The 23,973-nt window shown below is 37.1% G+C and overlaps 1 protein-coding gene across 1 annotated transcript in view; it reads right to left on the bottom strand.

The window, feature by feature from the left end:
* LOC114335111 (aspartyl/asparaginyl beta-hydroxylase) overlaps positions 1–23,973 on the bottom strand; it is a 394,028-nt gene that overhangs the window by 213,814 nt on the left and 156,241 nt on the right. The window lies entirely within an intron of this gene.

Genomic DNA, 23,973 nt, shown 5'->3' with positions numbered 1-23,973 from the left:
AAATAACCGTTGCCCTACCCAAAACGGGCGCCTATGACCGGTACTAGAAATTCGTAATTGATGGAATCGATTTATCTCTGGAAATACAATGACGACGCAAAAGCTCCCCAAACTATTCAAGCAAAGCAAAGTCATCGCAATCTGTAAACCAGGCAAAGATGCTTCATTGCCCGAGAGTTACAGACCAATCGCCCCTTTAAGTGTCTGCTATAAGATCTTTGAGAGGATAATCTACGCGAGACTTTTACACTCTGTAAGCGAAAATATTCCCGTAGAACAAGCTGGATTTATGCCAGGAAGGAACTGCAGTGATCAAGTTCTTTCTCTAACCACATTTATTGAAAATGGCTTCCAAAAGAAAATCAAAACGGCAGTAGCATTCATTGATCTGACTTGTGCTTACGACACGGTATGGAAAGAAGGACTACTACTAAAATTGTACCAGATGGTACCATGCCAATCATTTAATAAGCTAATAAATCAAATGCAGTGTGACAGATTATTCCAAGTTAGCGTTAATGGGAAAACTAGTAAATACAGAAGTTTACAGAATGGGTTACCCCAAGGATCGGTTCTATTGCCGCTCCTGTTTAACATTTACACCTCAGACGCTCCCACTACAATCTCACGCAAGTTTATTTATGCAGATGACATGGCTTTAGGCATACAAGAAAGAAACATCGAGAACGCCCAAGCTATCCTAGAAAGCGACTTACATACTATTAACACATATTTTAAAAAATGGGGCCTTCAGCCAAATCCCACAAAAACAGAAGTTACTGCCTTCCATCTAAATAACCGGGAACTGAACTACAGACTAAACATAGAAAGCGAAGGGGTTACCCTAAAACATAACCCAAATCCAAAATATCTCGGTGTAACACTGGATCGTACTCTAACTTTCAAGGAACACTTACATAAAACTGCAGCTAAAGTAAAAACTCGCAATAATATCATTCACAAGCTTGCAAACACCTCTTGGGGAGCCAATGCAGACACAATCAGGACAATCGCTCTTGCATTAGTCTATTCAACAGCCGAATATTGTGCTCCAGTCTGGCTAAACAGTCACCATACTAACGTCCTAGACACACAACTAAATCAGACAATGAGGTATATTACGGGGACCATAAAAAGCACACCAACTCAGTGGCTTCCAGTTCTAAGCAACATTGCACAAACCAAAACACGACAGTTAGCTGCCCTTAAATCACAATACCAGAAATGTCAAAAGAATCCCTCATTGCCAATAAATACCGACATAGATCAGTTAAACCAGGGCCAATTGCGGCTGAGATCTCGAAACCCGCCAACAAGAACAGCAAAAAATCTTCCAAACAATTTCACAATCGATGAGCATTGGATAAGCGAATGGAACGAAGAAGTGAACAATGCACACCTAATAGGAAATCCCACAGTCAAACTCAACGGTTTCTCTCTTCCGCGTCGAGAATGGTGTAATCTGAACCGAATCAGGGCAGGTCATGGAGTGTGCAATAAATCACTTAACCAATGGGGCATCGCAGACAGCCCGCTATGTGACAAATGCAATGCTGCTGAACAAACAGTCCACCACATTACACAAGAATGTCCAGCCACACGATTCGAAGGAAGCTTAATCGAAATCCACGAACTAACTCCTGAGGCAATGGAATGGCTCCACAGTAGCAATATCCGCCTTTAATGTTTTCATTTATATTCTTACAATCTATTGTATGTTTTAGCAATGTGTAAAGTTCATACGAATATATATATATATATATATATATATATATATATATATATATATATATATATATATATATATATATATATATATATATATATATATATATATATATATATATATATATATCTCTGGAAATTAAGAGTACCAGTTTTCGTTTTTTTAAATACATAGAAGCGTTCTGGAGATATTTAAGAAGAACTAATTCCAAGACGCCATCTTCAAAGAGCTCTAGCTTCCTTAGGAAGCATTTTCGGACTAGGTGAATTGGGTTACATTGTCTTAAAATTATCTGAATAATCTTCGGTCTTCGTTTGTCGGGAGAGTTTTTGGACACCCTGTATATTCTTCGTTTTGTTTTTATGCTGATGTTCTTATCCCACAGTACCGGGTTCAATTTTCGTATACACTCTCTTTTTGTCCTAGTCTATTTTTTATATCTTCTTCCGTCGTTCCTTTGATTGATATTATGAAACCTAACTACTTGTACTTGTCTGTTCCTTTGGTTTGTTTACCTTTTCCAGCTCTTTTATTTCTGCCTTCTCCGTTGTCAGGTATTCAGTTTTCTTTAGGTTTATTTCCATCCAATTCTTTGTATGTTCATGTTCCAGTTTTCTCATCATAAAACTGAGGTTATCTTCGTCTTGTGCGATCACTATTTGGTCGTCAGCAAAACTGAGGGTAAACAGATATTCGTTCCTTACGGGGATACCCATTCCTTCGTCATATAAATATATAGTGAGGACATTTAGGTTGGAATAAATTCATTTTCTCGAAAATGGCCAATTTTGGAGATAAATCCCGAAAAAGGTCGATTTTTATTTTTGAATTACGATTTTTTGGCATGTATATCATGTTTAGGCATGTTCATCAATTTGGGCGTGATGACGTAATCGATGATTTTTTAAAATAAGGATAGGGGTCATGTGCTAGCTCATTTGAAAGCGTATTTAATTCTCTATTCACTAATGTAAACATTAACATAATTATGTATACAGGGTGTCAAAAAAATTTTTTTTTGATTAAATTAATTGACACAAAAAGAAGAATGTAAGCAATTTATTTAATTCAAAATACATTTTACTGCTGTCAGAAAACAGGTAAAAATGTTTATTTCACAAATAAACATTGCTTTCCGCTTAAATGCAATGTTCAAACTTCTAAGAGACAGGTGGGTGGCAGCTTTAACATTGAATTTAAGCGAAAAACAATATTTATTTGTCAAATAAATATTTCTTTCTGTTTTCTGACAGAACTAAAATGTATTTTGAATTAAATGAATTACATACATTCTTCTTTTTGTCTTAATTAATAATTATGTTACCATTTATATCACTGAATAGAGAATTAAATAACCTTTGAAATGATCGATCACACGACTCCTGCTCTCATTTAAAAAAATCATCGATTACGTCATCACGCCCAGATGGATGACGTCACTAGTATGATATGTATGCCAGAAAATCATAATTTAAAAGTAAAAATCGACCTGTTTCGGGACTTCTCTCAAAAATCGCCCACTCTCGAGAACATGAACTTATTCCAACCTAAACGTCCTCACTGTATCTTATTGAATATTGTTGTTATCAAGTTTAGGCTTTTACTTTCGTTGTCTGCAACTTAGACATTTATTTTGTCTGGACCGGTGGTTTTCCGTTTTTCTGAACCTTTTAATTGGATGGTGAAGAACAAGGTCTATCGTCGTCAAAAGTGTCTGAAGGTATTCTTTCCACCTCTCCAGTTTGTCTTCTGTACCTATTATTTCGTTATTATTATTTCTTAATATTGTTTCACGTCTCTTTCTGTATCTACCTGTCATTTCTTTAACCTTTTCATGGACGTTAAAAGTGTCGTATCTTTCCTGAAGTGGTTCAATATCTAGGCATCTTGTTGACATCCAGGTTTCTTTAGCTTCTCCGCACTTTTTTCTAATGATATTATTGATAAGTTTGTATTATATTGGGTTTACTTTATGGTCCATGGCCTCTTGCGTTATAGATTCTTGTTTTCTGCTATCTTTCCTTGCTATATCGTTCTGTTTTCGTATTTTTTCTGGTTTTTTTGGGACAGATCCACAACTGGTAACACACACTGCTTGGAGACCCTTGTTTTAAGATACCGAATTTATTTACTTATTTTTAGTAAACAAAAGGCAGTTAAAAACACAGTGACCTCCAATTATGATCTTTTCGATGGATCGTTAAAAAGTAAAGCAATTTGTTTAGTGTAGATTGTCAGTACATAAATATTAATAACGCATCAAATTGGAAAAACCAAGATATGTTAATGAGTATTTTTCATTTTCGACCTCAAGTCGTAGTAAAGTAGGGTAATCAAACAAATTGTTGAATTTGTGTTTAGCAACTTATCAAATCTATTAGTATCTTGATACGACGTCTAATATGATTTTTTGAATAACGTTTTAATCAGAATTATTATGATTAAGTTGTCAATAGATGCAAACATTCACGAATCAAAAACATGATACTATTTTTTTACAACTGTTTGTTTAGTTAAATAATTTTAACCCTTTTACGTTTAAAGTAGTAGCTTGATAATGAAATTGACAGGGTCAGTATTCAGTATTCTTCTTTAGGTATCTATAATAATAATAATAATAAGGAGCCGGCGCTGGACGTGACAGCATGCGGGACGTCGGTGGCAGGGTGTTGAGGAGGCGGGCCCCTGTCACACAAACAGCTACAGCCCAACAACAAGAACAACAACCACAAGCGAGCCAAACAACAGCAAGAGCTCCACTCGCTGAAGGTGCTGCGCTGGAACATCAGCCGGCGCTCACTCAAGCGGGACGACCGAGGCAGCGCATGAAATGGACTGTGTCCATTAACGAAAGCATTTTGCGCTCCTATTATAAGGTGACAAACCTCGGTCAAGAAACGATCGGCTACAGACAACAGCTGTATGCCGAATTTTGCAGGGAGTACCCAGATATTCAAGTATCGGAGCAAAGAGTATCAGATCAATACCGGGTAATCATAAGAAACAACCTTATCCCAGAGACTAGACGCAATACGATCAAAAGCGAAGTCGAACGGGAGATTAATAACCAAGAGTTAGTTATAGATCAAGTCCCTAATGCAGTTCTTGATGAACAGATTCCTGAGATTCCTATAGCAGAAACTCAACCTGACAATACAGAGCAGGAAAACAACGAGTTGCGCGATAGTCTAGCAAACGAAATGGCTCGTGCTGTACAAGAGTTTAATGGAACAAATCCACTTAGCAGACCACCGCTACCACGAATAAACTCTTGTAAGAAACTAGGTGCGCTGTTACAAATTGTGAACACTGAAGTCCTACCCAACTATGTCGTAGAAGCCCACTCATTGGAATATCTGCATATGCTAATCTACTGTGCAGCAACAGCAATTGCTAATGTAATGGGCGTTAAGATCAGAACAAGACGGGGTACTAATAACGGAAGGACTTGTAACAGGACTGCACCTTGGGAAAAAAGACTTCTAGGAAAAATTGAATTACTGCGTAGGGATATTGGTCAAGTAACAGAATATATAAGAGGTGTAACAAGTAGAAAAGTCATTAAGAGAGCTGAAGAAATAATGCGGAGCACTGCAAGACACTCGAGATACGATCCGGAAAATAACACAGCCCAACAGTGTCTGGATACATTAAAACAAAAACTCTCCGTCTATTCAGGTCGATTAAGAAGGTATAAAGTTAGTAACAACCGAAAATGTGACAATGCACTTTTTGAGAACTCCGAGAAGGCGTTCTACCGAAAACTCAATTCCACCGTAGAAAGTGTCGACAAGTCTTACCCAAGCCAAGAAGAGATTCATGAGTTTTGGGGAAATCAACTTTCCACACCAGCTGCTCTTAACAACAATGCTGGCTGGATAGAAGATACGACGCAGAACTGTCACCACTATGTCACAGCTAACTACGAACCATTCACTACCGATGAGGTCTCAAATATCATCAAAGAGCTTCATAACTGGAAATCTCCTGGACCAGACGGAGTTCAGAACTTCTGGCTTAAGAAGTTTTGGAGTATTCATGAGTGCTTGTCAACATTAATTAATCATGTTATTTCTAACCCGCAGGAAATACCATCATTTCTAACTCAGGGAACCACTTATTTAATACCGAAGGATCAAAATAACACCCAAGATCCAGCCAAGTACCGCCCAATTACTTGTCTTCCAACTTTGTATAAATTGGTCACATCCTGTATAACCCGGCGTATCTACCAACACTGTGCTCTAAACAATATCATAGAGCCTCAACAGAAAGGATGCGCTAAGGGTTCTATGGGTTGCAAAGAACAACTGATCATCGACTCAGTCATTTCTAACCAGGCATTCACCAAAAAAAGGAACCTCTTTACTACCTTTATTGACTATAAAAAGGCCTTTGATTCAGTGCCGCATGAATGGCTTATAGATATATTGAGAATATACAAAGTCGATGATAACATAGTGACTTTTTTAAGGCATATAATGACAAGTTGGAAGACTAAAATTCACCTCCAAATACCTGGTGAAAACAATATCGAAACGGAAAATATCGCAATCAACCGGGGCCTGTTTCAAGGAGACTCGCTGAGTCCATTGTGGTTCTGTTTGGCTATGAACCCTCTATCACAGCTATTAAATTCCACTGACTCAGGTTTTAGCATTAAAAACAACAATACTGTAGTAGCGAAGCTTAATCATCTGTTGTATATGGATGATTTGAAATTAATGGCTTCTACTCGAGACAATCTAGAAGAAATGCTAAAAACAGTAGAAACATTCTCTAATGATATTAATATGCACTTTGGACTAGACAAGTGCCGCGTTTTAAATATAGTCAGAGGAAAGATACAGCCCGGTGGATTCGATATGCAAAATGGCCAGAACATCGAGGCCATGGGTGAAAACGATATATACAAATATCTTGGAGTAAAGCAGGCGCGGAAAATTGACCATAAGCAAATGAAAACTGAGATAACTACTGAGTTTATACGAAGGATAAAACAGCTGCTTCGTTCACAGCTTAACAGTAAAAATTTGTTTAAGGCACTAAACACCTACGCTTGTTCCGCGCTTAGCTATTCATTTGGTATTGTTAAGTGGACAAAAACAGATATAGAAAATCTTCAGCGAAAAGTACGAACACACCTCACAAAGGCAAAAAAACACCATCCTAAAAGTGCAGTAGAAAGAACGACATTACCACGGAATCTAGGAGGAAGAGGACTTATGGATATAGGTGAGCAATTAGATAAACAAATTGCTAATTTAAGATCTTATTTTCAGATGCAAGCTGAGACATCTATTCTACATCGCGCTATTTGCGCAGTAGATGACACAACACCGATCAAACTGAGGGAACCAGAAATGCGCATAAACCACCTCACTAAAGACGAAAAAATGCGCGCCTGGATGGGTAAACCTCTGCACGGGCGACATCCCAATGAGGTCAGCCAAGACTATGTCGACAATACAGCGTCGAACTATTGGTTGACAGCAGGAAAGATGTTCACTGAAACGGAGGGTTCATTACTGGCCATTCAGGATCAGGTTATACCAACCAGAAATTACCTGAAATATATCATCAAAGACCCTCAGGTTCAACACGACAGATGCCGATATGGATGTCAAGCCCAAGAAACCATCCAACATCTTACAGGGGGCTGCCAGGCATTTGCTGCAACTGAATACAAGGAACGGCATGACGCAGTTGGAAAAATACTTCATCAAGAGATAGCTATCAAGCTGGGACTTCTCCAAACGGACCATCTCCCGTATTATCAATACGTCCCCGAGAGTATGCTTGAGGATGGCAACTACAAGCTATACTGGGACCGCACTGTGCTCACAGACCAAACAGTGGCACATAATAGACCAGATCTCGTACTAGTTAATAAATTAACAAGACAAACAACACTAATTGATGTGGCGATACCTAACAACAATAATCTACGTAGTAAATTTACTGAAAAAATCGCCAAGTACAGAGATCTGGAAATTCAAATACGAAGGCAATGGAGAATGCAAAGTACCCAGACGATACCGATTATTATGTCTACTACTGGAGTCATTCCGAAGACCCTCCTCGAAAGCATAAAAAAGCTGGGTCTAAATGAACACCTTTATAAGACCATGCATAAAGCTGTACTACTCGCGACGGCCAGATGCGTACGAAAATTTCTGGGAGAAACTCCAGCATACCAAGTCACCTAGGGCTCGATAACACGGAAAGAGTCCCACCAGAGCTCAATCCTTTTGATACCGTAGGTATTTGGGATGAGTCAATTTCCCCCTTAGAGGGAGTGTGAGCCGTATGGCTAAATCTGGATAATAATAATAATAATAATAATAACCTGTGGGAGTTTTTTGTCAGTTCTTCTATCAGGCGCGGCCCCCTGCGAATGGGGGATACTTTCTGGGTATTCGTAGCGCCAATACCCAGAGAGTAGCAGGGATACTTGCCGTGGAACAAAAACTGACCCCTGGCAGTAGGTATAAAATGCACACCCATTAATATGGAGAATTATGGTTTATGTTTAGGATCGCTGCCTGGGGATCGCCAGGGCACGTCTGGAGCCGGCGCTGGACGTGACAGCATGCGGGACGTCGGTGGCAGGGTGTTGAGGAGGCGGGCCCCTGTCACACAAACAGCTACAGCCCAACAACAACAACCACAAGCGAGCCAAACAACAGCAAGAGCTCCACTCGCTGAAGGTGCTGCGCTGGAACATCAGCCGGCGCTCACTCAAGCGGGACGACCGAGGCAGCGCATGAAATGGACTGTGTCCATTAACGAAAGCATTTTGCGCTCCTATTATAAGGTGACAAACCTCGGTCAAGAAACGATCGGCTACAGACAACAGCTGTATACCGAATTTTGCAGGGAGTACCCAGATATTCAAGTATCGGAGCAAAGAGTATCAGATCAATACCGGGTAATCATAAGAAACAACCTTATCCCAGAGACTAGACGCAATACGATCAAAAGCGAAGTCGAACGGGAGATTAATAACCAAGAGCTAGTTATAGATCAAGTCCCTGATGCAGGTCTTGATGAGCAGATTCCTGAGATTCCTATAGCAGAAACTCAACCTGACAATACAGAGCAGGAAAACAACGAGTTGCGCGATAGTCTAGCAAACGAAATGGCTCGTGCTGTACAAGAGTTTAATGGAACAAATCCACTTAGCAGACCACCGCTACCACGAATAAACTCTTGTAAGAAACTAGGTGCGCTGTTACAAATTGTAAACACTGAAGTCCTACCCAACTATGTCGTAGAAGCCCACTCATTGGAATATCTGCATATGCTAATCTACTGTGCAGCAACAGCAATTGCTAATGTAATGGGCGTTAAGATCAGAACAAGACGGGGTACTAATAACGGAAGGACTTGTAACAGGACTGCGCCTTGGGAAAAAAGACTTCTCGGAAAAATTGAATTACTGCGTAGGGATATTGGTCAAGTAACAGAATATATAAGAGGTGTAACAAGTAGAAAAGTCATTAAGAGAGCTGAAGAAATAATGCGGAGCACTGCAAGACACTCGAGATACGATCCGGAAAATAACACAGCCCAACAGTGTCTGGATACATTAAAACAAAAACTCTCCGTCTATTCAGGTCGATTAAGAAGGTATAAAGTTAGTAACAACCGAAAATGTGACAATGCACTTTTTGAGAACTCTGAGAAGGCGTTCTACCGAAAACTCAATTCCACCGTAGAAAGTGTCGACAAGTCTTACCCAAGCCAAGAAGAGATTCATGAGTTTTGGGGAAATCAACTTTCCACACCAGCTGCTCTTAACAACAATGCTGGCTGGATAGAAGATACGACGCAGAACTGTCGCCACTATGTCACAGCTAACTACGAACCATTCACTACCGATGAGGTCTCAAATATCATCAAAGAGCTTCATAACTGGAAATCTCCTGGACCAGACGGAGTTCAGAACTTCTGGCTTAAGAAGTTTTGGAGTATTCATGAGTGCTTGTCAACATTAATTAATCATGTTATTTCTAACCCGCAGGAAATACCATCATTTCTAACTCAGGGAACCACTTATTTAATACCGAAGGACCAAAAGAACACCCAAGATCCAGCCAAGTACCGCCCAATTACTTGTCTTCCAACTTTGTATAAACTGGTCACATCCTGTATAACCCGGCGTATCTACCAACACTGTGCTCTAAACAATATCATAGAGCCTCAACAGAAAGGATGCGCTAAGGGTTCTATGGGTTGCAAAGAACAACTGATCATCGACTCGGTCATTTCTAACCAGGCATTCACCAAAAAAAGGAACCTCTTTACTGCCTTTATTGACTATAAAAAGGCCTTTGATTCAGTGCCGCATGAATGGCTTATAGATATATTGAGAATATACAAAGTCGATGATAACATAGTGACTTTTTTAAGGCATATAATGACAAGTTGGAAGACTAAAATTCACCTCCAAATACCTGGTGAAAACAATATCGAAACGGAAAATATCGCAATCAACCGGGGCCAGTTTCAAGGAGACTCGCTGAGTCCATTGTGGTTCTGTTTGGCTATGAACCCTCTATCACAGCTATTAAATTCCACTGACTCAGGTTTTAGCATTAAAAACAACAATACTGTAGTAGCGAAGCTTAATCATCTGTTGTATATGGATGATTTGAAATTACTGGCTTCTACTCGAGATAATCTAGAAGAAATGCTAAAAACAGTAGAAACATTCTCTAATGATATTAATATGCACTTTGGACTAGACAAGTGCCGCGTTTTAAATATAGTCAGAGGAAAGATACAGCCCGGTGGATTCGATATGCAAAATGGCCAGAACATCGAGGCCATGGGTGAAAATGATATATACAAATATCTTGGAGTAAAGCAGGCGCGGAAAATTGACCATAAGCAAATGAAAACTGAGATAACTACTGAGTTTATACGAAGGATAAAACAGCTGCTTCGTTCACAGCTTAACAGTAAAAATTTGTTTAAGGCACTAAACACCTACGCTTGTTCCGCGCTTAGCTATTCATTTGGTATTGTTAAGTGGACAAAAACAGATATAGAAAATCTTCAGCGAAAAGTACGAACACACCTCACAAAGGCACAAAAACACCATCCTAAAAGTGCAGTAGAAAGAACGACATTACCACGGAATCTAGGAGGAAGAGGACTTATGGATATAGGTGAGCAATTAGATAAACAAATTGCTAATTTAAGATCTTATTTTCAGATGCAAGCTGAGACATCTACTCTACATCGCGCTATTTGCGCAGTAGATGACACAACACCGATCAAACTGAGGGAACCAGAAATGCGCATAAACCACCTCACTAAAGACGAAAAAATGCGCGCCTGGATGGGTAAACCTCTGCACGGGCGACATCCCAATGAGGTCAGCCAAGACTATGTCGACAATACAGCGTCGAACTATTGGTTGACAGCAGGAAACGTGTTCCCTGAAACGGAGGGTTCATTACTGGCCATTCAGGATCAGGTTATACCAACCAGAAATTACCTGAAATATATCATCAAAGACCCTCAGGTTCAAAACGACAGATGCCGATATGGATGTCAAGCCCAAGAAACCATCCAACATCTTACAGGGGGCTGCCAGGCATTTGCTGCAACTGAATACAAGGAACGGCATGACGCAGTTGGAAAAATACTTCATCAAGAGATAGCTATCAAGCTGGGACTTCTCCAAACGGACCATCTCCCGTATTATCAATACGTCCCCGAGAGTATGCTTGAGGATGGCAACTACAAGCTATACTGGGACCGCACTGTGCTCACAGACCAAACAGTGGCACATAATAGACCAGATCTCGTACTAGTTAATAAATTAACAAGACAAACAACACTAATTGATGTGGCGATACCTAACAACAATAACCTACGTAGTAAATTTACTGAAAAGATCGCCAAGTACAGAGATCTGGAAATTCAAATACGAAGACAATGGAGAATGCAAAGTACCCAGACGATACCTATTATTATGTCTACTACTGGAGTCATTCCGAAGAACCTCCTCGAAAGCATAAAAAGGCTGGGTCTAAATGAACATATTTACAAGACCATGCAGAAAGCTGTACTACTCGCAACGGCCAGATGTGTACGAAAATTTCTGGGAGATACACCTGCATACCAAGTCACCTAGGGCTCGATAACACGGAAAGAGTCCCACCAGAGCTCAATCCTTTTGATACCGTAGGTATCTGGGATGAGTCAATTTTCCCCTTAGAGGGAGTGTGAGCCGTATGGCTAAATCTGGATAATAATAATAATAATAATAATAAAGGTCACCAGAGCTCAATCTTTTTGATACCGTAGGTATCTGGGATGGGTCAATTTTCCCCTTAGAGGGAGTGGGAGAGGCAGTAGAAAGAACGACATTACCACGGAATTTAGGAGGAAGAGGACTTATGGATATAAGTGAGCAATTAGACAAACAAATTGCTAATTTAAGATCTTATTTTCAGATGCAGGCTGAAACATCTACTCTACATCGCGCTATCTGCGCAGTAGATGACACAACACCGATAAAACTGAGGGAAGCAGAACTGCGCATAAACCACCTTACTAAGGACGAGAAAGTGCGCGCCTGGATGGGTAAACCTCTGCACGGGCGACATCCCAATGAGGTCAGCCAAGATTATGTCGACAATATAGCGTCGAACTGCTGGTTGACTTCAGGAAAGATGTTCCCTGAAACGGAGGGTTCATTACTGGCCATTCAGGATCAGGTTATACCAACCAGAAATTACCTGAAATATATCATCAAAGACCCTCATGTTCAAAACGACAGATGCCGATATGGATGTCAAGCCCAAGAAACCATCCAACATCTTACAGGGGGCTACCAGGCATTTGCTGCAACTGAGTACAAGGAACGGCATGACGCAGTGGGAAAAATCCTTCATCAGGAGATAGCTATCAAGCTGGGACTTCTCCAAACGGACCATCTCCCGTATTATCAATACGTCCCTGAGAGTATGCTTGAGGATGGCAACTACAAGCTATACTGGGACCGCACTGTGCTCACAGACCAAACAGTGGCACATAATAGACCAGATCTCGTACTAATTAATAAATTAACAAGACAAACAACACTAATTGATGTGGCGATACCTAACAACAATAATCTACGTAGTAAATTTACTGAAAAGATCGCCAAGTACAGAGATCTAGAAATTCAAATACGAAGGCAATGGAGAATGGAAAGTACCCAGACGATACCGATTATTATGTCTACTACTGGAGTCATTCCGAAGACCCTCCTCGAAAGCATAAAAAAGCTGGGTCTGAATGAACATCTTTATAAGACCATGCAGAAAGCTGTACTACTCGCGACGGCCAGATGCGTACGAAAATTTCTGGGAGATACACCTGCATTCCAAGTCACCTAGGGCTCGATAACACGGAAAGAGTCCCTCCAGAGCTCAATCCTTTTGATACCGTAGGTATCTGGGATGAGTCAATTTTCCCCTTAGAGGGAGTGTGAGCCGTATGGCTAAATCTGGGATAATAATAATAAAGGTCACCAGAGCTCAATCCTTTTGATACCGTAGGTATCTGGGATGGGTCAATTTTCCCCTTAGAGGGAGTGTGAGCCGTATGGCTAAATCTGGATAATATTCCTCACATCTTTATAAGACCATGCAGAAAGCAGTACTACTCGCAACGGCCAGATGTGTACGAAATTTTTTGGGAGATACACCTGCATACCAAGTCACCTAGGGCTCGATAACACGGAAAGTGTCCCACCAGAGCTCAATCCTTTTGATACCGTAGGTATCTGGGATGAGTCAATTTTCCCCTTAGAGGGAGTGTGAGCCGTATGGCTAAATCTGATAATAAAGGTCTAAAACTGAGGGAAGCAGTACTGCGCATAAACCACCTTACTAAAGACGAAAAAATGCGCACCTGGATGGGTAAACCTCTACACGGGCGACATCCCAATGAGGTCTGCCAAGACTATGTCGACAATACAGCGTCGAACTATTGGTTGACATCAGGAAGGATGTTCCCTGAAACGGAGGGATCAATACTGGCCATTCAGGATCAGGTTATACCAACCAGAAATTACTGGCCATTCAGGATCAGGTTATACCAACCAGAAATTACCTGAAATATATCGTCAAAGACCCTCAGGTTCAAAACGACAGATGCCGATATGGATGTCAAGCCCAAGAAACCATCCAACATATTACCGGGGGCTGCCAGGCATTTGCTGCAACTGAATACAAGGAACGGCATGACTCAGTTGGTAAGATCCTTCATCAAGAGATAGCTATCAAACTGGGACTTCTCCAAACGGACCATCTCCCATATTATCAATACGTCCCTGAGAGTATGCTTGAGGATGGCAACTACAAGCTATACTGGGACCGCACTGTGCTCACAGACCAAACAGTGGCACATAATAGACCAGATCTCGTACTAGTTAATAAATTAACAAAACAAACAACACTAATTGATGTGGCGATACCTAACAACAATAATCTACGTAGTAAATTTACTGAAAAGATCGCCAAGTACAGAGATCTGGAAATTCAAATACGAAGGCAATGGAGAATGCAAAGTACCCAGACGATACCGATTATTATGTCTACTACTGGAGTCATTCCGAAGACCCTCCTCGAAAGATTAAAAAAGCTGGGTCTGAATGAACATCTTTATAAAACCAGCTGTACTACTCGCGACGGCCAGAAGTGTACGAACAATTTTGGGAGACACACCTGCATTCCAAGTCACCTAGGGCTCGATAACACGGAAAGAGTCCCACTAGAGCTCAATCCTTTTGATACCGTAGGTATCTGGGATGAGTCAATTTTCCCCTTAGAGGGAGTGTGAGCCGTATGGCTAAATCTGGTTATAAGGTCTTTATTAGAAACAAAAACAATATACATACAAAATAATGAGCGAAGTTTAGCCTAGACTACTCTTACACTTAACTCACTAATTTGATGCTAAATTAAATTACACAAGTGATTCGGTTAAATGGCACTAAAATACATAAATATATAGAATAAATTTAAATACATAAGAAAAAAAACATTTTTATAAAAAATTAGAGAAAAAAAACAAGCATAAAGGAGAAAAGATTAGAAAATTACTGGGCAAAAAAATATGGGCAAGAGAGAAAGAAAGAACAAAAGACAGCAACTTATTATATAGACTGAAATTACAGATTACTGAATGGATGCAGCAGCAGATTGTTTTATTAAACGCAATTATTGTGAGTTTATTAAGAAAATTTTCACTTCCGTTTTAAACTTTTTGGAATTTTTAATATTTTTAAATTTTTGTGGTAGACAATTGTAGGCCTTAATTGTTGTATAGCTAAAAGATTTTTTAAACATGGATGTTCTAAACCGAGGAAGGGCAAGTGTTTCGGGAAAGCGAATGGTGCGTGGAAATGTATGAAGTTGTTCTCTAAATATAATCTTATCTTTTATGTAACTTGGTTTACCTGTCTGGATCACTTTATTAGTAAACACCAAATTTTGCAGCTTGTATTGGTTAGTAATATTAAGCCAATTATTAAGTTCTTTTATTTTATGGGATATTCTATCATATTTTCGAATACCATGCACCAATCTGCCAAGAATTTTGTATTTTTTGTAACCTTTTGACATTATTAACTGTTAGACAAGGACCATATATAAAATTACAATACGAGAGATGCGATAACACTAAGGATTCACAGAGTGTTTTTCTCATTTTAAGTTTAACATTTTTCTATTGGAATAAAGCAGTTTTAAGTTTGAAAAACATTTCTTTATAACTTGATTTACTTGTAGTTGAAAAGTCATTTTAGAGTCCAAATAAAGTCCAAGATATTTTGCTTCCAATTTAATTTCTAGTTTTTCATTATTAATAGAAAATGTAACGTTGTTTAATGTTGACAAGTTTTTATCGGTTCCAAAGAATATAGTTACACATTTCTTTGGATTTAAAGTTAAGTTGTGTTTAAGCGACATATCATAAACTTGATCCACACACAACTGCAAGTTTTGAACACATTCTCGCATGTTATTTTTTGATAGTGGAATATAAAGCCCGATATCATCAGCGAAGGCATGAAAGTCTGTCGAAATCAAATGTCCGTAGTATATATCAGAAAGAATTATGGTCTCAGTATAGATCCCTGAGGCACTCCGGTAGGAACGAAACAAGAATTTGAACAACATTCATTATTTTTTACTATTTGACGACGGTCACAAAGATAAGATTTTATTAGCAATAGTGCAGTTTCATCAAACCCATAAAACTTAAATTTGGCCAAAAGCAATTTATGACATATTTTGTCAAATGCTTTGGAAAAATCTAATAGCACCATTGCAACAATGTCATCTTCATCCCAACTTCGAAAAATGTCGTCTGTAACCTGAGCTAATGCTGATATAGTACTGTGGGAGGGACGAAAGCCTGACTGTTTTTGATTTATAATTGAGTTGTTTACAACGTAAGTAAATATTTGTTCATATAGAATTTTTTCAAAAATTTTCGAAAGCACTGGTAGCATCGTTATAGGACGCAGATCAGAATACTCCATAGGATTTTGAATTTTAGGCAACGGTTTTACTAGGCCACATTTCCAGCTAGAAGGAAAATAATTGCATTCAATACATATATTGATTAAGTGAGTAATATACGGTATTATGAAGGGGCAACATTTTTTTTATTAAATTAATATTAATTTGATCAATTCCGCTACCATTAGATTTTATCTCCGATATCGCTTTTGCTATTTGATCTGTGGTTGCTATTTTAAATGAGAAATTCAACGATTGACTATATTTGTTAGTGGAATAATAGTCTTGTCGATTTTCAGTGTTGTGATCAATTTTATTAACTGACAAAAAGTACTGATTTATTTTGTTTAGATCACTTCAATGCTCAGGAATATCCACAACATTTTTATTAATTAAATTGACGTCATTTAACGAAGACCATACTGTTTTTGAATTTGGTTTGTTTTCGTTCACCACTTGAGTGATGTAAGATTTTTTTCTCTTGCGAATAGCCGCTAATGTACTATTACGAAGAGCTCTATACTGAGACCAATGTTCATCAGACCTAGATGCTTTGTACAAACTGTAAGCGCGATCCCTCCATTTCATTAAATCTTTAATTTCTTCAGTTAACCACGGTGATTTATTTTTTGTTATTCGTGCTGTTTTGATTGGGGCATGGTAGTCAATGCACTGCAGAAGAAAAGTATTTAAAAATTCAATTTTTTCATTGATATCTGTAGACTGCAAAAATAAAAACCAAGGAAATTGTTTTAAATCATGTTCAAATGTTTCTTGATTAAATTTGCTATAATCCCCATAACTAATGATTTTTGGTTCCATTTTTTTTTATTTTTATATTTAATTCACAAAATACAAGATGATGGTCACTCACTAAGCTACAGTCGACAAAAATGTCGACTGTAACCTGAGCTAATGCTGATATAGTACTGTGGGAGGGACGAAAGCCCGACTGTTTTTGATTTATAATTGAGTTGTTTACAACGTAAGTAAATATTTGTTCATATAGAATTTTTTAAAAAATTTTCGAAAGCACTGGTAGCATCGTTATAGGACGCAGATCAGAATACTTCATAGGATTTTGAATTTTAGGTAACGGTTTTACTATGCCACATTTCCAGCTAGAAGGAAAATAATTGCATTCAATACATATTCAGATTAAGTGAGTAATATACGGTATTATGAAGGGGCAACATTTTTTTATTAAATTAATATTAATTTGATCAATTCCGCTAGCATTAGATTTTATCTCCGATATCGCTTTTGCTATTTGATCTGTGGTTGCTATTTTAAATGAGAAATTCAACGATTGACTATATTTGTTAGTGGAATAATAGTCTTGTCGATTTTCAGTGTTGTGATCAATTTTATTAACTGACAAAAAGTACTGATTTATTTTGTTTAGATCACTTCAATGCTCAGGAATATCCACAACATTTTTATTAATTAAATTGACGTCATTTAACGAAGACCATACTGTTTTTGAATTTGGTTTGTTTTCGTTCACCACTTGAGTGATGTAAGATTTTTTTCTCTTGCGAATAGCCGCTAATGTACTATTACGAAGAGCTCTATACTGAGACCAATGTTCATCAGACCTAGATGCTTTGTACAAACTGTAAGCGCGATCCCTCCATTTCATTAAACCTTTAATTTCTTCAGTTAACCACGGTGATTTATTTTTTGTTATTCGTGCTGTTTTGATTGGGGCATGGTAGTCAATGCACTGCAGAAGAAAAGTATTTAAAAGTTCAATTTTTTCATTGATGTCTGTAGACTGCAAAAATAAAAACCAAGGAAATTGTTTTAAATCATGTTAAAATTTTTCTTGATTAAATTTGCTATAATCCTTATAACTAATGATTTTTGGTTCCATTTTTTTTATTTTTATATTTAATTCACAAAATACAAGATGATGGTCACTCACTAAGCTACAGTCGACAATACCGCTTTTGACAATCTGACTAGGACATGTTACGAAAATTGGATCTAGTAATGTAGCACTGCGCGAAGTTACCCTAGTCGGTTCATTAATTAACTGCGTTAAGTCATAGCTCTCAAAAATTTGATCAACAGGGTTTGCAATATTTAGTAAATTTACATTAAGATCACCAAGGCAGATAACCTCGTTACATTCTGGAATTAAACTGTTTAGGATATCTTCAATTATATCAATGCATTTTTGGGTATTTTCTTTGGGGGGCCTGTAAAAAGCACCCAAACCAATTATTTTGTTTTTTAACTTTATCTTTAAGCATAAAAACTCTACACCATTGTTTATCACTGAATTAATATTTAATAATTTAACATTTAAGTTATCTGCAAAATATATCATAATACCTCCACCTCTGGAATTTCTGTCCTTCCTGAAAAACCTAAACCCCTTCAAAGCTATACTATTATCTAGTACGTTGTTGCTAAGCCATGTTTCTGTCACTGCAACTATACTAAAAGTGCCCTGTTTTACAATGTCAACAAAGTGCTGAAATCCATTAGTTAGTGACCGTATGTTAACGTGTGCTATCCTCAAATTTATCTGATTATTTTTGCCCATTAATTACCAATAATTCTTACTAAACTAAGACTAAGTAGTAAATTAAAAAGAAAAAAAAAAACACTGCAATACTGACACAAAGAAGAGAAAATGAACACAGTTTTGTAGGTTTAGCTCTGCAATTAAGCTTCAATGCTAATTTTGACCACCAAAAATACTAATTTTTATATAACCTTAAAAAAAATAATTAAATTCATTCACTAAATACATTTTATTTATTTCTTTTGTTCATCCGCTAAATTTATCAAAAAAGTAAATATAGCAAAAAGAAAAGGTTATTTATTTATTACTATTTAATAAATTAATCTATTCTAGAAACAAAAAAAAAGCTGAAAAAAATAAAAGTACAATATACAGTAAAAAAAAATTAATTTTTTGAAGATGTTGCTTTAGTGGGGGAACGATTTGTTCTTCTGGTTTTATCCAATAATGTGTCGGTCTCTTCGGCAGTCTTGTTAGTAATAATAAACTCCGACAGTTTTTCCAGTGTTAATAATTGTCCATCAACTATAAGCCTATTTCCTCTCAACTTCACCGTTTTACCTGACAACCTCAGTTCAGATTGGTATTTTAGTAATTCCTTTCTTACTGCTTGTTGAGATGGGGATAGATCTTCAGCGATGAACACCGTTGTACCTTTTAGAAGTTTGCACTTTTTTAGGACACTCATTTTTGCTGAATATGTTGCGAATTCTACCAATACTGATTTATTTGTTGACGAATGTTGGCGAACATCATGGCAATCTTTATTTTATCTGCAGCAACGCGAAGAAGCTGCACATATGTTGTGTTGAACCAGGTTCTGAGGTTTTTTAACCAGGATGTTCTTATTCTTTTTGGACCTCGGTTTCCAAATATTTTTGTTTGCAGGATGGCTTGTAGGAGGGCATAGCTGGATTAATTTCGCATAATATGTCCAATGTTTTGTAACTTTCGACATCTGATGGTGGTCATTACCTCTCAGTTTAAGTAAAAGTAAATAATGGAATATCAGACACTTTACTAGTAAATGAAGGAGTAAGGCAAGGCGACTCACTTTTATCTATTCTCTTTAGTCTCCTCCTGGAAAACGGGCTGCGGGAGCTAATATAAATAGAAAAGGAATTATATTTAATAAAAATCATCAATGCCTGGAGTTTGTTGATGATATAGCATCAGTAACGAGAAGCAAACATAAGGTGATACCGATAAATAAAGAATTAGAAGAAAAATCCATAAAAAAGGACTTTATATTAAGGACATAAAAACAAAATACATGGAATGCATCGACCAAGAATATGTAAGAGGAAAGTATTTAACAGTATGTACCGGGTGTCCCAATAAGAATGGCTCTCGGCCATATCTCAGGAACCGTTTATAGTAGAGCTTTGAAATAAAAAATTTTATAACAAAAGTTGCCTCAGGAAAAGCCTGGAAATTATTTTCATAATTGTGGGACCACCGCTAGAGGGCGTAATTGAATATCAAAAATTAAAAAATCTAAATTTTACAAAATTTTCCTGAATGGAGGGGCACTGAAAATCCAATCGTCGTATTCTTCATAAAATTCTACGCATATTTGATTTGACAAGTTTAGGTCTACCTTTGGAAATAAGAGGTGGGGGTGAGTGGGAACCTTGTTATGAAAAACTGGCTGTGAGTCCGGTTCTGCTTAATCAAATTTTGCAAACTTTATCTTGTTGAAGACAGATCTTTTTCGTCAATGTAAAAGTTATGATTTCGAACCAACTTACTGAGTAATATGCCAGTTAGAAGGCGCTATTTAATTTTTTTCAGAAATCTAGTGTTCCTTGGAAAATATTAAATACAAACATGCATTTTTAATACCATATTACAAAATAAGACAAAATTAGCAACAGAACAGCGAAAACCGCATGTTAATACCTTTTTTCTATCTCGAGATATCTTACAAAACGTGTAAATTTAAAAACATAACTGTTACTGTCACCGGTAAACGAAATTCATTAAAAGTAGTGTGCTATGGAAACAACAAAGAAACATTTTCCAGCTGTCAACGTATATTAGGTCTTTTCAACGCTTCTCATTTGTTTCGAGCCTCGTTCATATCTCGTATATTAATATTATACACGGATTATACGGCATATGACAGAGGCTCGAAACAAATGAGAAGCGTTGAAAAGCCCTATTACAAAGAAATAAAAACAACTATTTAGTGATGACATAAACGTCCAAATTTTTGCCCATCATTTTCGTTGCAAACATTTACTCTTTCAAGAGTAGATTGAACAGCAGTCTCAATTTCTGCTCTCGATATGCTTTGAATGGCGTTTAGTATTCTCTGGATAATGTATTCTAGAGTAGTGTATGATGGGCAACAATTTGAATATTTAGGTCGTCACTAAGTAGTTCTTTTTGTTCTGTGTTATATTTAATTTTAATAGTATTGTTTCTCTTTATATTGTTGTTTTAATTAATTATATTTTTATACGTTGACATCTGGAAAATGTTATTTTGTTTTTTTTTCCACAGCACACTACTTTTCATTAACTTAGTTTACCGGTGATAGTAACAGTTATGTATAAAATTTACACGTTTCTCGAGATATCTTGAGATAGAAAAAAGATATCGACATGCGGTTTCCGGTATTCTATTACTAATTTAATCTAATTTTATAAAATATGATTCAAAATGCATACTTGTATTTAATATTTTCCAAAGAAAACTAGATTTCTGAAAAAAAATTAAATAACGCCTCCCAACTGGTTTATTACTTATTAGGATGGTTCAAAATTATCACGTTTACATTGAAGAAAAAGATCTGTCTTCAACAAGACCCAGTTTTCAAAATTTGATTTAGCAGAACCGGACTTACAGCCATTTTTTCATAACAAGGTTCCCACTCACCCCCACCTCTTATTTGCAAAGGTAGAGTTAAACTTGTTAAATCAAATATGCGCAGAATTTGATGAAGAATACAATAATCGGATTTCCAGTGCCCCTTTATTAGGAAAATTTTGTAAAATTTAGATTTTTTTATTTTTGATATTCAATTACGCCCTCTAGCGGTGGACCCACAATTATGAAAATAATTTCCAGGCTTTTCCTGAGGCAACTTTTGTTATAAAATTTTTTATTTCAAAGCTCTACTATAAACGGTTCCTGAGATATGGCCGAGAGCCATTCTTATTGGGACACCCAAATAATAATGCATATTTATTTGAGGAAGTTTAGAGGTTCGAATATCTAGGACCAATAACTATAACGTGAAAATCAAATATAGAAGAAGAAAGGATAAAATTAGAAATGAGTATATTAGGGGAAGTCTAGGTGTTGCACCAATTGATGCCAAAATGAGAGAGCATAGGTTAAGATGGTTTGGTCATGTTCAACGTCGAGACTTTAATCACCCAATACGAAGAATAGCTGAAGTGCAGATTCCTGGAAGGAGTAGGAGAGGAAGACCAAAGAAGACCTGGGGGAGACGATAAGACAGGACATGTTGGTAAAGAGGATTGACATTGATATGACCCAAGATAGAATTGTGTGGAGAAATGCAATTAGGGAAGCCGACCCCGCTTAGGGATAAGGCAAAGAGAGAATGATGATGTATTCTTTAAAGGTATTTTTTTTATTACCTTCACCAGGGCCGTCCTAAGCATACACGGCGCCGGGGTGCAAGACTCATTTTTGAGCCCCCTTTTGTCAGAAGATTATATAGGTTATAGGTACGCTACAATTAAAATTAATTGAGGAGATTAGATGCTAAGGAGTACAAGTGATAAATTGGTTTAGTTGAGAAAAACGAAGTCAAAGTTAAATTTACATAGTAAATTCTACAGCGAATTAATCGCTTATGGACTTATTTTAAATTAATTTTATACATTTTATATATCTAATTGTAAAAGCTTTTGTACAGTTAGTATTTATTTTCAATCAAAATATTTGAAATTTTTAAAAAACGTTCGCACTTGTACTCTTCTGCTTCAAAATTTGCACTTGTTTCTCTTTGCCATTTAAGTACGAATTTCAAGTAAAATAAAATAAAAATTACGTAAAAATAAAAAATTAAACGTTTTTATTTATGAAAAATCACTTTATATATTTTTGTATATTTTGTGTTATTATTTCACTTATTGTGAATAATTTTTAAGGGTTTGTTTATATGCAGGCGGTTTGCCAACGTCGACTGCGCGGTTTATCTGTTTTACTTGATCTCACCCTAATGCCGCCTTTGAAGTTTCACCCTAATATCAAGTAAAACAGGGGGAAAGCCGGTAAACCGCTACGTCGACGTTGGCAAACCGCCTGCATATAAACAAGCCCTTAGAGCTTGATTTGCAAAGATGCTAAACGATTTACTAAAAATAATATCCAACACCTTACAAGGAAAGGGATACAAGTGTAGTTTTACCTGTTTGTCACAAACTCTTTTTAAATATTTCGTAAGTAAACTAGAACCTGCGATATCTCGCCACCAGTAGTTTAATTTTTAGTACTATCTAGTATTATTTTGTGTACTTAACTCAGTTTACAATATTTTGTCACTTGTACCCCTTAGCATCTAATCCCCTCAATTATGTTTGCTTTCTTTATTTATGTATTAAAACATTGTTTTAGTATTCAAAAAAGACAAATCATATAACACTATACCATACTTTTTAAGGTACATAATTATATTAAAAGCACACAGTAGCGATCAACAGGTAGCAACAAACGCGGTCCAAGATTGCGAAAGTTCTGCGAACTTTCAAAAGTGAGACAACAGTGCGTCGGTAATTCGACACTGACAGTGACGTTTACACTATCAAAAACAATAATTTTTATACATATAGGCGCGAAATGTTGCCAAGTCAGTGACGTTCGATTTCTTGTTATAAAAAAATCGATTTTTAGTAGTTCCAATGTGACACAAAATCTAGGCACGGAATAAAAAAGATTATTTGAAGAAACTCTATTTTTTTGTCTTTCTTAATGGCGGTACAGGCTCGTTTTTTCAATAATTTATTTAGTTATAGAGTAATTTCCACATACTAACATATTTCTGAAATTGGGCTCTGTACCGCCATTCTTGATTATATTACCAATATGCGTGCCAAATATCTCGACAAAATATTCAAAATTAGAGCAGCAATCTTGGAAAGCGTTTGTTGCTACCTGTTGATCGCTACTGTGTGCTCTTAAAGTCAACTTTTCTAGTTTAA

Source organism: Diabrotica virgifera, chromosome 10 (assembly GCF_917563875.1).
Source record: "Diabrotica virgifera virgifera chromosome 10, PGI_DIABVI_V3a".
NCBI classification, from domain to species: Eukaryota; Metazoa; Arthropoda; class Insecta; order Coleoptera; family Chrysomelidae; genus Diabrotica; species Diabrotica virgifera.
Note: the sequence above shows the minus strand (reverse complement) of the source record. Positions and strands in the feature narration are given on the sequence as shown.